We start from the raw sequence: 6,000 nt of genomic DNA on the forward strand, positions 1-6,000 counted from the left end.
GGAAGACTTGGTAAATGTATTGAAGCAAGATTGTTTTGTGAGAAAGAAGGCAAAGCTGGGTGGATATGATTTTTTTAAGTTAATGTCGCTTAGTAATGCAAGTTCATATTTGGAGGTAGTGTTTGCCTAGGTTGGGGCGTGGTCTTGCGGAAGTAAAGAGTAACTGCTAAGGCAGCAATAAGGGATTTGCAAAGGCATAGAGTCAGGCCTGGTCAGAAAATTGTAGAGTTAGGGGGAGAATAGGGCTTGGCCTTGCGTGTTAAGGTTGCATTTACTGAGTGAGGCCTTTGAGGGTGTCAAAGATGCAACCTCAAGGGGATAAGATGAGATCAAGAGAGTGACTGCTGGAGTGAGAAGGGGGAAGAGGTCCAATTGGTGAGACCAAAAGAGGAGAGGGATAGTAATTAGCCAGTGTATACCTAGTGGTTTAATCCTGAGTATAGCCTGTATATTGATCACTAGCTGGGATACCCAGCGTTGCCCAGGTTGAAGACTGGACCCTGAAGTACACCTTTTAGTTTTACATTAGCCTATAATCCCATTCCATTGATCCTTAAAAGGACCGCACTGTTTGCTAACATGCTTGCAAACAGTGGTGTAACTACCATGGAAGTGGTGCGGCTGCTATGATGCCCGATCTGCCTCCCCCTGCACCTAGTCACTCACAAAAGGTGGACTGGTCCAGTCAGGGCCGTTGAGGGGGTCTGGGTGTCAGCAATGTTGATTTGGTGCTGAACTGTCAGCTGATTACAGCTGGCGCACTGGCAGGCAGTCATGGAGATACATCGCTGCCAGCTGCAATCAGCTTTCGGAATGGCAGCCAATCAACATTGGTGGATCCTGATTGGCGGATGGTCCACGGGCTCTGATTGGCTCGTGACTGGTGCCAGATTAAATATTGCACCGGTGCTGTCTGTCCATGTGTGCCGCTGCCTGCCGGTGCACCAGCTATAATTAGCTGGCAGCCTATCCCCAGATCATCACCTGTTGGCTGCTGATGGCACACAGAGGGAAGCGAGTGGCTTCTGGAGGGACAAGGGGAGGTGAGTTGCTGGGGGGGAGGGCCATAACGTGTAAGGGGCACTACTATTACGTGCAATAATGTGCTATATGGGGCACTACTACTATATGGCATAATCTGTAAAGCAATTACTGTGTGGTATAATATGTTAGGGGCATTACTGTATTGCATAATGTTTAAGGGGCACTACTACTGTGACACATAATGTGTATAAAGGGTACTACTGCGTGGCATAACCTGATTGGGCTCTGTGTGGGGGGAAATGTAAGTGTGTTTGTTTTTTACCTCTGGGGGGGCGGCTTTTAAGTTCTTGTTATATGGCCCACAAAGTTCTAGTTATGCCCAGAGGAGTAATTTGGGACATGTATAAGTTCTGTGGCTGATTAAAACCAGGTGAAATGGATTCAGCCAGCCACAAAATCTGTTTTATTCATATACTGAGGCGCCGAGAGGGGGGAAGCGAGTACTAATTGCCTGGGCTTGTTGGGGAGGCCCAGCGGGGTCCCGGGTCCAATGCTGCCCCCGCTCCCTCTTACCTGACAGAAGCCCAGCACAGGCTGTTGTGTGCTTGGCTGCAGTGGGAGACTGCTCGGCAGCAGCAGTCTCCTCTACCTGTGAGGGGGGAGCGATCACACTGATCATACCGCCGCGCTGAGGGGCTCACGGTTCCTCCCTCTCCAGTGCTCTGGGCTGCAACTAGGATTAGGCCACGCCCCCTTCCCCGTGCTGGCTCTTAACGGCCCTGTTCATGTGTGTCCTGAATTAAAGGGATAATGTGGCAAGCCTATGTATATATGATTTTTTAAAAGACATGAGAAACACAGGGGCCTGATTCTGTGTCATGATCATCACAATTAGTATTATGCTGAGCATACTTGCCTACTTTTGAAAAAGCATTTCAGGGAGATTGTGAAAGCAGCACCTATGAGTGCGCTGTACAGTGGATATGTACTGCTACATCTGAGAAGCGTGTCATTAAATGTACTTACATCCAATTGTAAACCAGCCTCAAAGCAGAAAATGCATAGGGATCATTGTGCCTTAATACCAATGCAGGGAAATTATACTAATAATCCCATTTGAATAATAAGATATTTTTGGAACAAATGGGGCGCAGATCTAGCAGCTTCAAAAATTCTATCTTATCTTGCCCAAAATACAAGAGAATCAAAAGGTATACAATAAAAATATAGATAGTACTCTTAAAGCGCTTATGACATAAAAGTTGTTGTATACTCATAAGTCCTTTAAAGCTTGTCACTCTCTGGAGATGTTTCCTCTTCAAGCAATGCATATACATAAAATGAAAAAAAGAGACAAAAAAGCACATATGTGTAGAGTTGTTTCCAACGTTCATAAAATTTTTTCATACAGAACACCTTTCTAGGGAATACATTTCTGGGGTGTGATAACGACACTCACATATAATCAATAGGATATAAATCCTGAAAAGGTATCTTTTTCTTCTTAAAGGATTCTTAGACACAATCTAAAACTTCAACACACAACCAGGGGAAGGAATTTTGGATGTACCCTACTTACTTCAAAAGCAGTAGGGAAAAGTACGTAAATGTATATAGCTCGTTTTTTTTTTATTTTCCAATATAACAACTACATAATGGGGGTAATGTGCAATCAGGGAGATTGATAGACTCTTCAGGGAGTTTGCTGCTATTTCAGGGAGTCTCTTTGGCAAGTATGATGCTGAGGGAACACTTGTGTCAGTCGTATCTCTTGCACCTAGCATGGGATAGGTGTCTGTGCCGATGATAGTGATGACAGCTGCTCTTGCGAACAGAATGGGGGCAGTGCCCAAAACGACTGATGATTCCAATTAATGGGGGTCACCAGATGTCTATTGTGCCTGTATCCCACTCTATACAGTCATCTTAGGAACTGGCGCTACATTGTTAGGCTGAGAACTGGCTTCTCACAGGTCAAGCGGCCAGAGCATGGCCGGCATAATTGTCCGTTAATGAGTGATAAGCTCCCAGATGCAGTGATCAGTGCTTAGCATACTTGGAAGTACAGCAGCATCTGGAAAGTTGCAACCTAATTTGCCCAATGATTAAAAAGCCAGTTCAGGTCTGTGAATTTCAATGGCATTTTCATTTAACCCTTTACTTCGTTAGATATGTGCAATACAACGGAGTTCGACTGCTGAAGTAGCTGAAACGATCAAACAAGCATCTTGAATTTGCCTATAATGAACGTAAAGACTTGATTCACCCATCGTTATTTAGCAACAATTATGTTATTACAAAAAACTCAGAGTAAGGAGATAATTTGGCCCCATCCTGAAAATATTGATATACAGATCTGTCCTCATTTACCTAGCGTTTTTGTGGCATATGGCGCGAGTTAGATGCTCTACTAGTAGCAATTCATACTTTTAGCTGAATTTTGTGCCTTTGCCTCATCGTAGCTGCATACAAAGTCGCTTACAGTGTACCAGGGGGTGTAGTAGGTATTACCGCCGGACGCATGTCAATCCCGAAAGCGGCAGCCCGGCAAGGTTGAAAATATATACTAACCTAATTCTACCCCCTAACCCTAACCCTCATTAGGGGTGCCTAACCCTAACCTCCCCCCCAAGTGCCTAAACCTAACCCCCTATTCCCCGCTGCCTAAACCTAAGTCCCCTGGGGGGGTGCCTAACCCTAACCTCCCCCCAGGGGTGCCTAACCCTAACCCTTCCTTCCCCTAGCCTGACCCTAACCCTCCCGGGGGGTGAAAAACCCTAAGTCCCCCCCGGGAACCCTAAACATAACCATCCCCCCACGCGGCTGTCCGCGCCAGGCAACACTTCGATCGGTCTTCCGGCGTCGGTAAAATGACAGGTGTCTAGATTTAGACGCCTGTCATTAGTACCACGCCGGGATTAGAACGTCTGGAAGCCGGCGGTCGGGATTTAGACCGTCTGCTTCCAAACTACATCCCGTGCCAGGCACACTAGATTAGTCCTTTGGTCACAAAGGAATTGGCATAACATCACAAATCACAGATGACGCATAAGGATGCCTGGTGCGGGTGTCAGAACTCTGTCTTTTGCCTTTATACCGAGATCAGTGGCTGAGTCACACACACAGGAGTACAGGAAATGTCAGTAGTCCGTATTATACTTTGTTGTATTAGTGATATGAAGATGATGTATATTTTGAGATAAAGTATCTGACAGAGCGAATGCGGACACACAGGTACGCTTTTTGTTTTGTTAAATTTAGAATAAGTGATTCCTGTTCAGATAGGAACCACTTTACTGCCAGGTTTAGTTACATGCTGGATGTTAATGTTACTACAGCAGTCAGTGATCCAATGGAGCGTGAGGTTCTGTCGCGTTCTCATGCGATGTGCGGCTATGTGCATAGCAGGTTATCACAGTAGGAATCCTTACACATTTGTGCTTGCACCTCTATAGCGTGGAAGGTTCTGGTGGAACAGGCCTCTAAGTGAATCTCCCCTTTAGCATTTACGCATAGGTTACAACAGCTTCTGTTTCTGCTATCTCCGTTGAAATGATGTTTAATGCTCTAGTCTACTCTATCCAGGGTCGCCGTCAGGGGGCTACAGATGGTGCTAATGTCCCGGGCTCACAGGGGGCCTGTAGCGCGATGATGATCTCGCCTGGCTGCTGTTTACCTGTGAGTAAGAAGCAGTTTGTTATAATGATTGTCACGCTACGGGGGTCCCTGTCGGTGTCTAATGTTCTGTTGTTGTGTGAGAGGTGGGACGGGCAGGCAGGCTCCCCTGTGTACAGGAGGATATGTAGACCTTCAGTTACATCATACTCACATAGTCTCCTGGAGGTTCCCAATTTTTCAGGTAAACCCACATGTTTGTGGGGACTATCACCCACATCCTGCCCACTTCCTAGTGAAATGGGCAGGATGGGGAGATAATACTGGGAATCGTGGGTCCATAGGGAGGGGGCAGGACCAGTATGACTCTAGAAGAACTATAAGTTTAGGTGCCATATACCACAGGACACCTTCAGCGATCTTCAGGAGTCCATGCCTCTGAGCGCCAAGGCTTGTTGGAACACTAGGTCCAATGGGTCGGAGGCTGGGAGGGAGATGAGGGGCCCTGCCTGTTTCTTCTGTACTGGGGCCCACAATTTCTGATGGCAGCCCTGACCCTATCATAAAGGAGATACAACACGCTACTGACAAAATGCTTTTATAAGCAGCAGAGATACAATGCTCCCTAATGCTGGTGCCATACTAGCCTAATACAGTAGGGGAGATGTATCAAAGTATGGAAAGAAATAAAGCGGATAGAGAGAGTACTAAACCAATCAGCTTCTAACTGTCCCTTTACAGGCTGTGTTTGAAAAGTTTGATACATCTCCCCCAGTATGATGTTATAATGTTGATATTTTGAGAATACAAAGGCCAACATTTATACAATGATCAAAAGACACAAAAAAAACTGGGTGCTAATCAATGAAGACAATGTAAGAAATAGTAGCAAATTCACCCATTGTGTCTGGCCACTACTAATATAGAAATAGCACAACAAGACAATGATGATGCGCTAATAAACCGATAAATAATATACTATGTAATTCCCGAAATGGCAGAAAATATCTCAAGACACCACCTATGTAATATTAATAATCTTTATAGAAATAGAATGTCAGTACATATATTCACATTTACACTTAGAAATAATCACATTTTCCAATATAAACAAAATCAAGTGCACTCCTAAAAATGTAAATAAATATATAAAATATACTGCCTCTAATGAAAAGTAAATCACTGGATCGTTGGTGCCTGGAGCAATCTCTTGTCATATTAATGACATATGGAAAATCTGATAATGAATATGTGAAGCTGTATTTGTACTATATACTGTATATGCACACACTGTTACACCAGTCTCTCACCACACCAATACCTAGTTACAGAGACCCATGAACAATCTGCTGAGATTGGAAGGACACACTTCCTATGAATCACGCTCGCGGTGGGCACTCC

The sequence above is a fragment of the Taudactylus pleione genome, unplaced genomic scaffold (assembly GCF_031769625.1).
Source record: "Taudactylus pleione unplaced genomic scaffold, aTauple2 ptg000520l, whole genome shotgun sequence".
Lineage (NCBI taxonomy): Eukaryota > Metazoa > Chordata > Amphibia > Anura > Myobatrachidae > Taudactylus > Taudactylus pleione.